The sequence below is a fragment of the Physeter macrocephalus genome, chromosome 11 (genome assembly GCF_002837175.3).
Source record: "Physeter macrocephalus isolate SW-GA chromosome 11, ASM283717v5, whole genome shotgun sequence".
In the NCBI taxonomy this organism is placed as follows: domain Eukaryota; kingdom Metazoa; phylum Chordata; class Mammalia; order Artiodactyla; family Physeteridae; genus Physeter; species Physeter macrocephalus.
The window spans coordinates 128,385,306-128,400,407 of NC_041224.1; positions in this window are offsets into that span (position 1 = coordinate 128,385,306).

Consider the following 15,102-nt stretch of genomic DNA (forward strand, 5'->3'; position numbering starts at 1 on the left):
TAAAAAATAAAAACACATGGAGGCTAAACAATACACTACTTAATAACCAAGAGATCACTGAAGAAATCCAAGAGGAAATCAAAAAATGACTAGAAACAAATGACAATGAAAACACAATCCCCCAAAACCTATGGGATGCAGCAAAAGAAGTTCTAAGAGGGAAATTTATAGCAATACGATCCTACCTCAAAGAAACAAGGAAATTCTCAAACAACCTAACCTTATGCCTAAAGCAATTAGAGAAAGAAGAACAAAAAAAGAAAATTCCAAAGTCAGCAGAAGAAAAGAAATCATAACGATCCCATAAAAAATAAATGAAAAAGAAATGAAGGAAACAGTAGCAAAGATCAGTAAAACTAAAAGCTGGTTCTTTGAGAAGATAAACAAAATTGATAAACCAGTATCCAGGCTCATCAAGCAAAAAGAATCAAGGGATCAATCCAAGAAGAGGATACAACAATTGTAAATATATATGCACCCAATATAGGAGCACCTCAATATATAAGGCAAATGCTAACAGCCATAAAAGGAGAAATCAACAGTAACAGAATAATAGTGGGGGACTTTAACACCCCACTTTCATCAATGGACAGACAGACAGAAAATCAATAAGGAAACACAGGCCTTAAATGACACATTAGACGAGATGAACTTAATTGATATTTACAGAACATTCCATCCAAAAGCAGCAGAGTACACATTCTTCTCAAGTGCACATGGAACATTCTCCAGATGGATCACATGCTGGGCCACAAAGCATGCCTCAGTAAATTTAGGAAAATTGAAATCATATTAAGCATCTTTTCTGACCATAATGGTATGAGATTAGAAATCAACTACAAGAAAAAAAAACAACTGTAAAAAAATGAACACATGGAGACTAAACAATATGCTACTAAACTACTAGTGGACCACTGAAGAAATCAAATGGGAAATTAAAAAATACCTAGAGACAAAAGACAACAAAAACATAATCCAAACTGTATGGGATGCAGCAAAATAGTCTAAGAGGAGTTTTATAGCAATACGATGTTACGTCAGGAAACAAGAAAAATCTCAAACAACCTAAACCTACACCTAAAGTAACTAGAGAGAGAAGAACAAACAAAACCCAAAGTTAGTAGAAAGAAAGAAATCATAAAAATTAGAGCAGAAATAAATAGAGGTGAAGGAAACAATAGAATAGATCAATGAAACTGGAAACTGGTTCTTTGAAGAGATAAACAAAATTCATAAACCTTTAGCCAGACTCATCAAGAAAAAGAGGGAGAGAGTTTAAATCAACAAAATTAGAAAGGAAAAATAATTTACAACAGACACCACAAACATACAAAGGATCATAAGAGACTACTACAAGCAACTATATGCCAATAAAATGGACGACCTAGAAGAAATGGACAAATTCTTAGGAAGATACAATCTCCCAAGACTGAACCAGGAAGGAATAGAAAATATGAACAGACCAGTTACAAGTGTGAAATTGAAACTCATTAAAAAACTTCTAACAAACAAAAATCTAGGACCAGAGGGCTTTACAGCTGAATTCTATCAAACATTTAGAGAAGAGGTAACACATCCTTCTGAATCTAATGCAAACAATTGCAGAGGAAGGAACACTTCCAAACTAATTCTATGAGGCCACCATCACCCTGATACCAAAACAAGACAAAGATAACACACACACACAAAGAAAATTACAGGCCAATATCACTGATGAACTTAGATGCAAAAATCCTCAACAAAATACTAGCTAACCAAATCCAATAATACTTTAAAGTGATCATACACCATGATCAAGTGGGATTTACCCCAGGTATACAAGGATTTCTCAAAATCTGCAAATCAATCAAGTGTGATACACCACATTAACAAACTGAAGAATAAAAACCATATGATCATCTCAATAGATGCAGAGAAACCTTTTGACAAAATTCAACACCCATTTATGATAAAAACTCTCCAGTAAGTGAGCATAGAGGGAACCTACCTCAAACGTAATAAAGGCCATATACAACAAACCCACAGTAAATATTATTCTCAAAGGTGAAAAACTGAAAGCATTTCCTCTAAGATCAGGAAGAAGAAAAGATGTCCACTCTTGCTGTAATAAACCTACCTAAGGAGGCAAAAGACCTGTACTCAGAAAACTATAAGATACTGATGAAAAAAATCAAAGATGACACAAACATATGGAGAAATATACCATGTTTTTAGATTGGAAGAATAAATATTGTGAAAATGACTATACTAACCAAAGCAATCTTCAGATTCAGTGCAATTCCTGTCAAATTATTAATGGCATTTTTCACATAATTAGAACAAAATTTTTACAATTTGTATGGAACCACAAAAGACCACACACACGTAGCCAAATCAATCTTGAGAAAGAAAAACAGAGCTGGAGGTATCCGGCTCCCTGACGTCAGACTATACTATAAAGCTACAGTCATCAAAATATTATGGTACTGGCAGAAAAACAGAAATATAGATCAATGGAACAGGATCAAACCCACAGTAAATATTATTCTCAAAGGTGAAAAACTGAAAGCATTTCCTCTAAGATCAGGAAGAAGAAAAGATGTCCACTCTTGCTACTATTATTCAACATAGTTTTGGAAATCCTAGCCACAGCAATCAGAGAAGAAAAAAGAAATAAAAGGAATCCAAATTGGAAAAGTAGTAAAACTGTCATTGTTTTCAGATGACATGATAGTATACTTAGAAAATCCTAAAGATGCTATCAGAAAACTACTAAAGCTCTTCAATGAATTTGGTAAAGTTGCAGGATGTAAAATTAATACACAGAAATGTCTTCCATATCTATACACTAACAATGAAAGTTCAGAAAGAGAAATTAAAGAAACAATCCCATTTACCATCACACCAAAAATAATAAAATACCTAGTAATAAACCTACCTAAGGAGGCAAAAGACCTGTACTCAGAAAACTATAAGATACTGATGAAAAAAATCAAAGATGACACAAACATATGGAGAAATATACCATGTTTTTAGATTGGAAGAATAAATATTGTGAAAATGACTATACTAACCAAAGCAATCTTCAGATTCAGTGCAATTCCTGTCAAATTATTAATGGCATTTTTCACATAATTAGAACAAAATTTTTACAATTTGTATGGAACCACAAAAGACCACACACACGTAGCCAAATCAATCTTGAGAAAGAAAAACAGAGCTGGAGGTATCCGGCTCCCTGACGTCAGACTATACTATAAAGCTACAGTCAACAAAATATTATGGTACTGGCAGAAAAACAGAAATATAGATCAATGGAACAGGATAGAAAGTCCAGAGATAAACCCACACACCTCTGGTCAACTAATCTATGACAAAGGGGAAAGAATATACAATGGAGAAAAGACAGTCTCTTCAATAAGTGTTGCTGGGAAAACTGGACAGCTACATGGAAATAAATGAAATTAGAACACTCCCAAACACCATATACAGAAATAAGCTCAAAATGGATTAAAGACCTAAATGTAAGTCTGGATACTATAAAACTCTTAGAGGAAAGCATAGGCATAACACTTTTTGACATAAGTCGCAACAACAGCTTTTTGGATCCACATCCTTGAGTAATGAAATTAAAACGAAAACAAATGGGGCCTAATTAAACTTAAAAACTTTTGCACAGAAAAGGAAACCATAAACAAAACAAAAAGATAACCCACAGAAAGGGAGAAAATATTTGAAAGTGAAGCGACCGACAAGTGATTGATCTCCAAAATATACAAACAACTCAATATAAAAAAAACCAAAGCAACCCAATCAAAAAATAGGTAGAAGTTCTAAATAAACCTTTCTCCAAAGAAGACGTATAGATGGCCAAAAGGCACATGAAAAATGCTCAACATTGCTAATTATTAGAGAAATGCAAATCAAAACTGCAGTGAGGTATCACCTCACACAAGTTATAATGGCCATCATCAAAAATTCTACAAACAATAAATGCTGGAGAGAGTATAGAGAAAAGGGAACCCACCTACACTTTTGATGGGAATGTAAATTGGTACAACCACTATGGAGAACACTATGGGGGTTTCTTAAAAAACTAAAAATAGAACTACCAAATGATTCAGCAATCCCACTCCTAGGCATATATCCAGAAGAAGCCATAATTCGAAAACATACGTGCACCCCAATGTTCAATGCAGCAGTGTTTACAGTAACCAAGACATGGAAGCAACCTAAATGTCCATAGACAGAGGAATGGATAAAGAAGATGTGGTACATATATACAATGGAATACTACTCAGCCATAGAAAATGAAATAATGCCATTTGCAGCAACATGGATGGACCTAGAGATTCTCACACTATGTGAAATAAATCAGAAAAAGACAAGTATCATTTGATATCACTTATTTGTGGAATCTAAACAAGATACAAATGAACTTATTTACAAAAGAGAAACAGATTTGCAGACTTTGAAAACAAACTTAAGGTTACCAAAGGGGAAATGTGGCAGGGGGTGGGTGGGGGAGGAATAAATTAGTAGTTCAGGAATAACATATACATACTACTATATACAAAATAGATAATCAACAAAGACCTACTGTATAACACACGGAACTCTACTCAATATTCTGTAATAACCTATATGTGAAAAGAATCTGGAAAAGAATGGATATACATACATGTATAATAATCACTTTGCTGTATACCTGAAACTAACACAATATTGTAAATCAGCTATACTCCAATATAAAATAAAAATTAAATTTAAAAAAGAATCTGCTTTTCACCAAGATCTCCAGTTGATCCATATGCATATTAAAGTTTGGGAACTGCTGCTCTAAATCCTGCTATTATCCTTGCCTTCCTATGCTCCATTATCAACCTGTGCCTGTCTCATGTTACACATCTGCTCATGCTGGGAATTATTAGCATGTTAGGAGTCAGGGAATTAAAAAGGTCTCTGACCTAATTAATTGATTATACCTGGAATCTGTGGGGAGCAGTCATAAATAACAAAAATTCCCTAAATTGCATTAATTTGGTGAGTGCTGCTGCAGTGTTAACTATTAATAAATATATTATTTCTCTCGTAATGCTGTTTGCATTCTTAGCTTCTAGCTATTGCCCCAGTTGAGGGCCACTTTCCTCAGTGCTCTAGGCAACTGCCTGAAAGATGCCTTTAGCATAGCATCATCAACCCCAACACTGATGCCTCCTAGCTGAAAATCTGCGGGCTTCACCTCTGTTGATTTTAAGCAAGTAGCCACTGAGCTGGGCCATTGTTTTTATTTTATTCTTTTAAATTTTTTTTATTGATGAATAGTTGATTTACAATGCTGTGTTAGTTTCAGGTGTGCTATACAGTCAGTCCTTGTTTATCTATTTTGTATATAGTAGTGTGTATCTCTTAATCTTAAACTCCTAATTTACCTCTCCCCCCACTTTTCTCCATTGGTAACCATAAGATTGTTTTCTATGTCTGTGAACCTGTTTCTGTTTTGTAAGTTCATTTATATAATTTTTTTGGATTCCACAAATAAGTGATATCATATGATGTTTGTCTGACTTACTTCACTTAGTATGATTATCTCTAGGTCAATCCATGTTGCTGCAAATGGCATTATTTCGTTCCTTTTTTATGGCTGAGTATGGGCCATCGTTTAAACTGGAGTAGTCAACTTTTTCTTTTTTTAATATTTTCTTCTTCCTATTCTTCATCACTAGCTGCTTGTGCCCAGATTCTAGGACAGACCAAAGAGGGCCCATTGCCTTAGGCAATTTAATGATGCTCTTGGCTTTGTCCATAGTGTATATTTTGCTCAGGAGTAAGGAATTTAAAACTCTTCCCCTCTCACAGTCCCACTGCTGGGCAACCTGCATGCATCTCTAGTTCTTTTTGTCTCTTACCAAAAACCTCTTTCTGTTTCTCTCTCTCTTTAATCCTTCTACTTCTAGCCACTCATCACCTCCCTTAGTTAATTCAACTTAAACCTTGTACTTCTCTTTTATGTTTTAAGTTTTAGTGGCTCAATTTTCCACAGCTAAAATTCTTGGTTACATAAAACCATTACCCATCCAATTAAAATGCAAGTTGCTATGAGAAAATAATTTATCAAAATAGAAATCAGTGTTCATATAAATTATAATTTAAACTCTGAATAGTATTATTCAGGGTTTTCTAGAAAGATGTTAATTAACATTGGAATTTAATCTGTATATTGAACAAATTTACTTATTAAAATGGAGTTCATAAATATTGAGTTGATTTATACTGGAGGGAAATACTCTGTTTAGTAATTTGAATTCTATTTCTAAGATAAATAGTTTTACAGTTGTCTAAGACTAGGTGAATATATGCAAAGTGATAGAATTACAACAACTGATAGAATGGATGGGTCTGATTTTTTTCCACTATGAATTTATACTGTTCTCTAAATAACAGGGTACTTTTTGTTACTTCTTTCCCTTAAAATGCTGTTCTGTTGAGAGTAACAGGATCTACTCAGTGTAATTTTGCTGAATTCACTAGTCCTAACCCTAAGCTGCTTCTTCTTTAAAATTTATTAGAAGTATTTGATGAAATTGGACAAAAATGTGTTTAACTGCTATTTCATTTTGGATTGATATTGAGAACTCACTATGAGAAAAATAAATTTTATTAAAAGTAACTGAATTCATCTTAGACATGTCAATTTTTAAAAGCTTTGAAACATGCTATACTTTAAATTTTTAGTATGACCATTTATACCGATTCTTGCTATTCTAAACCATTCTAAAGTTCATGCTGTAGCTTTATATGTGTAAGATAATGAAGTCATTAGATATGGCAAATGTACATCCAAAAAAGAGAAAGGAAAGAAAAAATTTCTTAAAACTTTTTTTTTCTCTTGGGGTCTAGTGGGATCCTCCCAGACCGGGGCGCGAACCCGGTTCCCCTGCATCGGCAGGCGGAAGCGCAACCACTGCGCCACCAGGGAAGCCCTTGGGGTCTAGTTTTGATAAGAGTGCTCCACTAAGTCTGTCTCCAATCTCAAGTCAGATAATATAACAAAATCCCTACCATGGATGAAAGACAACTCATAATGGCATATCCAAATTCCTTCAGGGTTGGACAGTTCTCTAGATCAGATGAGACTCTGAGCTGGAGTGTCGTGTGGCACATGTGACATGCCTAATTATGAGAACCAGAACATGCCTAAAATTATGGCTTTCCACAAAGTATTTATAGTTTATAGAGTTCAGATGCAATCTACCAGTCAGAGATCATTCTTACTACAAGTAAAATATCCCAATAACAATGTCAATATTCTATATTTACCAGTTCAAAAAAAAAAAACTGAGCTAGAAAGTTAACCAAATATCAGATTTTCATGCAGAAGGGGATGGGTTTTATTAACCCTTACTCACCCTTAATCAAAATTAACCATAATGACAATAAAACAGTAATTGCAGCAGTTGTGGAAACTTTTCTTGGTAAGAATTGCAAACCTTACCCTTTAGTAATCTGAAGTGAGCACTGCAGAGGAGATCTGAAAGCTCCTGTTGACTATCATCAAAAGTTAGCATGTGGTTCAATAAGCAGACAGTGCAAGTCAGAGACAGGGGTATGGGATCCAGGACCTTGGATAGAAACTCCACTCTAACCATATTGACTAGATGTGTTTATTAGTTGCTAGTGAAGAGGGCTATGCTTTGTGATGAAACAAGACTACTTTTCAGTTTTATGTAGTAAATTTAATTAATTACCTCGGTGCCCAAGTTAATTGTTAGGTATGTAACATTGTTAATAAGTATTATATAAATTGAAGCAGCATCTTCTTATGAGTATGAGCCCTGGCATCACACTGCCCAGCCCTATCAAGGTTATGTGACCTTGGGGCAATTTCTTAATTTTTCATGTCTTTGTTTTCCATCTGTAATGTAAAGATAATAAATATGGCTTAGTCATAGGGTTGTGTGAAATTTAAATAAGGTAGTAGAAGTAAAGCTCTTAATTAAAGTACCCTGAATATAGTAAAATCATTAAATAAATGAAAGTAATTATTAGTAAACAGGTAAATGTAGCTTATCCATATACTGTTTAAATTATTTTAAGTTTATTCTCATTTATAATGCCCAAAGTTAGTGAGCTGTGAAATAATAAGAAATGTATATTGGTCTCTGCCCTCATTTCTGATATAGCTCTCCTAAAACCTTATGAGTAGGGGTACTAGGAGAAACTTTTGTTCTAATATTTGATCTTGACATAGAGCTCCTAGAACCCTTATAATTTCCTATATTATAGGCACATCTGACACAGGGCTCCTAAATCCCTTGACATTTTCTGAATGACAGAATTTTTTGTTCTAATGAGGCAACTCTTGGTGGGATCCTAGACTGGGGCTGATCACCAGAAAGATTAAGCCATGATTTAGCTTCATTTGGGAAGTGCAAACCAGGTAAAAGTGAATGAAATGAGTCCAAGTGACCACAGTGATTTCCTAGGCCAGTGATATGCAAACATGGCTACACACTTGAGTCACTTAGAAAATTTTTACAAATATAGAACCTCAGGCCCCACTCTACATTTACCCAAACTGTATGTCTGGGAACAGTTCTCTTAGAGTCTGCTAGACATGAACCTACAGATCTATTAAGAAATGATTGTCAAGGCTGCTGGTTAGCACCTACTGTATCACAATTTCTCTAACTAGAACTGTACAAAGTTAGGTTTTAACATATTATTATATATGTTTACCATTGAATATACACCATGATTTATTTTTTCAGGCATTATTTTCATAATTCAGAATAGAAGTATCAAGGTGACAAATGTCCAGACTTTACAAAGGTGTAGATTACTGTCACTTACTGTAGGTTAGGTCTCCACATTCACTTAGAACATTTCTCCATACATTAAAATGAGCAGGCAAAATGCTATCAGTTTCAAATGTGTGGTGGTATGGTGTCATATGTGTGTACATGTGCAAACACACATAAATATTTATTGTGTCAGATATTCAATAGTGCTCAGTAACTCTTCCTCACAAACAGCCTCTCTGTTCAGAGAAGAGGTCCTACAGTATGATTTGGGCAGTGTTGGTCACTGGTGGACTAAGAATATGGACTTTACCTTAAGGCAGACTATATACTGGACAGTGATATGTGAGGTATCCTTGTATGACAGGTTCTAGATACATGACATTGGTTGAGAACTTTCCAGATGTGAAAAAGCAAAAATGTTTCTTATACAGAATCATTGTAAGAAAAATGTAGTTGAAAATATTTCTTTTTATTTTAGAAATACCACTTAACCTATCAAGAATTTATATTCCTTCAAATATTTTAAGTGGGGAACATATTTAGTTAAATCAATCAGCCTATTTTCCCCTGGAATTAAGACTGGAAAGTGCAGAGAAGACTGGCTGGTTGGTGGAGAAGAGTGTAGAGAGAAGTATCCAGGAATGTAGTGGAAGCAGTTAATGGTAAAGTCAAAGATTGCAGCAAACTCTCCTCACTCTTCCCACTGGCCAGTCAGTCCAAAGAAACCCAAGACCTGACAGCATCTGAACCAGTAATGACAGAAGAAACCAAGCAACCTCAACATCAATACATATCGAGAGGAGTAAAAGACAACGCTGCTAGCAGTGTCACTGACCAAAGCACTATGAGAGGGATGGATGTAGAGGGAGATACCCGATGGCCAAATATTAGAGGAGAGCTGCTGTTTACCCTTTCAGTAAACCCCTATTATTTATCCAGTCTTTCTCTTCATTTCAACTCAAAAGATTTAATAAACACATGCACTCTTTCCAATGTAAAGCAAGATTTAAAAAACATGAAGCCTTAGGCTAAGATCATACCTTTTCCACTAACATTATACCATTTTCAGTCTGCATCCTATTTACCTGGGGTCACGGTCAGGGGAGGTGATTGACTCTAAGGGATAAAGGAAATGTTTTACGGTGCTGGAATTATTCTGTATCTTGATAGGGATGTTTACATAACTGTGTGCAATTCCCTAAATCCATCAATTTATACACATATAATAAGTGAATTTTATGTAATGTAAATTATACCTCAATAAAGCTGTAAATAAGTCCAGCAAGAAAAAGAGGGTAGGGAACCCCTTCACCTGTAGGAAAGTAAAAGTTTGGGTCAGATAGATGTTTGTGTCTCAGCGGAAGGGCTAATTACGCCTTAACCCTGAAGAGGAGGGACCCTTCAAATTATTGGTTGAAAAAAATTGGATACAACCTAATAACCTAAGTATCTTATGGAATTAATACCTCAGGAAATTTGTGAAGGAGATTGAAATTCTTTATGGGCTACATAGAGAAATTAACTCTGAGAAGGAATAAGCAATCTGCTTGAGGTTACAGAAAGAAAAAGACAATGAAACAATAAAACAAACAAAAGTTCTTTGAAAGTTAAGAGTAATTTGGGGAAAATATAATTTTTTCTGGTTCTCTGGTAGATTAGATAAAGTTGTTTACCTTCTTATTAACTGGAGATAAGTATTAATAGAATTTCAGTTTCCAAACTTTAATATTTCAAAACCACCTAGCACATTACGTTTGCTACTGACTTCCATTTCACAGGTTAACTTACAGTTTCTGTTTCATGATTTCGTCCTTTCTTACCAGCACTCAAAATTAGTTGTATAGTTACTGCAAATTTCAGTCTAGCTGGTAGGCCCAGTAAGTGCATTTAAAAATAGCAAATGGTCAAATCTGCCCTTTGGATTCTGACAGCTGAGGGGTAATTGCATTGAAATCATTACCCTTCCAGGGAGGAAAAGCTTGCTGAACATTGACCCCCTGCTTAAATAAAATGGAGTTATTTTTTCCTTTTCAGGTGAATCTTTTGACACTTTGACGCCAAGTGTCATTAATTCTGTCTGGCCTGTGGATTGCTGAACCCTCTGTAAGTGTGATTTAATAGCATAATCTGTCATGAAATATTTATAACGTTTTTTGTGCTTTGAAGATTTTGAATTTTACTTGTAGCCATATTAATGAAATGGCCTATATAGCAGATGCCACAATGTATCGTAATTACCTTGTGCAAGTACAGTTATTCTGATACAAGTGTATATTTTTTTATCTTTTTATGGAACTTAGATTATATCCAGTGGAAAGTCAGATATTTGGTCAACCATGTGGGTATCATCTTTTATAAGCCTTAAGAGGATGATTCAATAGAAAGAAGTATTTTTAAGTCAGTTAAATTAATATTTTTAATAAAGTTTTCTTTTTGGTTTGTTTTATAAATTTATTTATTTATTTTTGGCTGCATTGGGTCTTCGTTGCTGCACGTGGGCTTTTCTCTAGTTGTGGAGAGTGGGGGCTACTCTTTGTTGTGGTGTGCTGGCTTCTCATTGTGGTGACGTCTCGTTGTGGAGCACTGGCTCTAGGTGCGTGAGCTTCAGTAGTTGTGGCACGCGGGCTCAGTAGTTGTGGCTCGTGGGCTGTAGAGCACAGGCTCAGTAGTTGTGGTGCACGGGCTTAGTTGCTCCACGGAATGTGGAATCTTCCCAGACCAGGTCTCAAACCCGTGTCCCTTGCATTGGTAGGTGGATTCTTAACCACTGTGCCTTCAGGGAAGTCCAATAAAGTTTTAAACTAAAATTTAAGAGTAAAACTGAGTCAGATTATGAGTATTATATACAAATATATACTTGTTATACATTTTGTTCAATAATTGTTATTGAAGAATAACAATTATTCTACATATTGTACTAAGTGCATACACATTAATGAAATTGTACTTTCTAGTTCAAAGGAATATTCCCCCATTCTTATTTACATATCTTATTATTTATGTCATATACATACATCACATATATGTATATGCCATGGACTGAACGTTTATCCACCTCAAATTCATATGTTGAAGCCCTAATTAGCAATGTAATTGTATTTGCAGGTGGGGCCTTTGAAAAGTAGTTAAGGTTAGATTAGGTCATGAAGGTAGGGCCCTCATGATGAAATTAATGCCCTTGTAAAAAGAGAAAGAGGGGATCTCTATCTCTTCCCTCATACCAAGGAAAGGATACATGAGGATGTAAGGAGAAGACAGGCCTCTGTAAATCAGGAAGAGGGCCCTTACCAGACCCCTAACCTATGAGCACCTTGATTTTGGACTTCCCAGACTCTGGAACTGTGAGAAATAAATTCACAGCTGTTTAAACCACCCAGTCTGTCATATTTTGTTATAGCAGCCTGAGCTAGCTAAAACAGTATATGTGTATATTTTATACTATTTTTATTGAGTACTTACTATGTGCTGAGGCACTAATCTAAATGTTTTACATGTAATAACATATTTCATCTTCACCACAAATAGATGGAATAGGTGCTATTATCATTCAGTCTTAATGAGAAGGAAACTGAGGTATAGAGAATTAAGTGGCTTCTCAAATTCACCAAGCTGGTTGAACTCTGACAGGCTACTCCAGATCTTAATGTCTTTACCGCAAGTCACCTCTCATATTTGGTAAGAAAAAGATAGTTATGTCATTGAAAAGAAAATGTAAAAGTAATGGCCTAAATAATTTAAATAATCAAGTTTCCTATATTAATTCCTTTTAAACTTTGGCTACTTCTGTTTGCATTTGTTAAGGAACCATTTCTATTTTTAGGTTTTACACTAATCTTTTACAATAAATATTTCACAGTTTATCTAAATGGACATTCCAATGAAACTAACGAATTCTTTCTTTTTAATAGACTAGCATTTTCCCTGCTCAATATTCTTTTATTACTGTTACCTAAGAATACTATAAAAAGAGCAGAAATTCCTTAACTCTTAGCATGTATCCAAGGAGTGCCATGTTATTTCCATATTCAGAAACTATTAATATCTTATCATTATTCTATTATAAATAATAATCAGTTCTTAGCTTAAATTAGTCTTAGCACCTTGATTATGGCTGCTCAAAATATGACCAGTCCTTTTCTGTTGTAGAATGTAAGATGTGGGAATTTCAACTGCATAATGTTTAATTAATAATAAAGGCAGATGATTCAAGCAAACATTCATGTTTAGAATTGATATTAGATGTATAAATAGAGTTACTAAAATATATAATTGAATTTTCCCTTGAGAAAATGCTTAGCTGTCAATTATTCATGATACTTATCTTGATACTTATTTTATGTCATAACTTATTTTTCGGGGAGAATTTTCTTTCTTGTAAGAAAAAAAACCTTTTGATATTGGTAAAAGGCTTAAGTGAAAGAAGGAAAATATTTGTGAATCAACGAGTCTATTCCTTTAGACTTTTAGTTGTCAAGATTAGTATTGTTTATCTAAACTTTTAGCAAATGGGATTGTACTTACTCAGATTCTTTCCTTGGTGTTAAGGTGGAAACTTAAAACATCAAGATGAACTTATAAAATACAAATACAACTTATAAACAAAAATTATCAAGCAAAAACTTAAACTATACAAAATACGTGAAAATTTCAATTATTCTTAAAACATTGCATCTTAACATTGCATAGTTTGAAGTATGTTACATATATTTTAAATCTGGCCATACCAAGTAAAAATTTACTAAGGGGAGCTATATTGGAAAAATTTTGGTTTTAATTTTGCTAAGAAAAGAATAAAATAAGAGTAGCAAACTAAATTAGTTGTACTAAAATTATTTCTGCAATGTAGAACTTAGAGCAATTACTAATAAGACAAAATGTAATGATGTTCTTTGAAATTTTGTTTTAAATATTGCTTCAATCTATTTCCCAATAACAAATTTAAAATATTGTCAAATAATTATTAAGCAAATAATCTGACTAGTGTAGTTACAATGAGAAATTACCTAAATAGAATAATATGCTGCAATTTTAAGAAACTTGGCATAAAGCAGCCAAGAGCAAGTGAACTGACTCCTTTCACAGGAACATTGCAATAAGAAACAGAATGACATCCTTTTTCTTTCTTTTTTTTTTTTTGACCAAGACAAGACCCTCTTGAAGTCAGCAGAATATTTGCTAATATAAATATTAAACTTATAGAGTATAAGTTCCCTAAATGGCTGGAACTATGTCTTACTTATCTTTGTATTTAATGCTTCAGGTAGTTCCTGATATTCAGTAAGTTTGTGTGGAATAATCGAAATAAAACTGCATCATATACAGTACTATACTAACCCTTATTTTAAAAAGAGAATTATGGAATAATGGAAAATTACCATTGGAAAATTTCTTACCTTTGAAAAGTACACTAACTCTTGTATTCCACCGAGTTTCACTCAACTGGCAACAATAAGAGGCAAAAGTTAATCAATATAAGAAGCAGCTAAAAAATACATCATACTATCCCCTGAATACATATTTTCCTTGCTTATGCATCTGGGGAGTTTTGAAATGGCGATGGATCTGTATTTCTACATACCTTAAGATTTGTGTTAACCATTCGCTTTTCTACTTTTGTTACGTATGTAACCCTGACTTACTAATTGGATCAGTAATTACCACAGAAATTCAGTACATCTCTTTGTGAGGAACAGTTTAGAGGGAAGATAGTCTTAAAAGAGAGCACATCAAGTGTCTGCATTTCTGGTAATTCATGTCAACTTTTCCTCTAAAATATTTTTTTAAGTGAATCTGGTATAACAGGAAAGGAATAGATAAAAATTTCAGGGATATATAAAGTGGAAGAGCAGATTGCTTCCAGAGTCTTCAAGAAAGTAACAATTGACTGTGCCTTGAAGGGCAGTTATGAGTATAGTAGAAGGATTTTACACTTTCTTCCAGGCCCAATCATTCGTGCATTTAGTTGTCTTTCTACGTATGCAGAATTTTTAACAAAAGATGTATCTAAAATTCTCGGTCACAGAATTAAACAGGCAAGAGTTAAAACTTGAAAGTTTTCAAGACTGTCATCAGAGTAATACTTGCTTAGCTAGATCATCAAAATTCCATCATATAATAATTAAATGTTAATTAAAAACAGGCAATAACTTTTCCTTATTAAATTATCAGTGATTTTAAAAAAAACATAATTTTAAGGACAAATGAGTACTTTAATTAATTTCTGGTGGGAATATAAACTGTTACAGTCTTTGTATTTATCTGTCTCTCTGTCTACTTATTTTTGGAGACTGACCATGTGTATGAATAACTTTGCAAATAT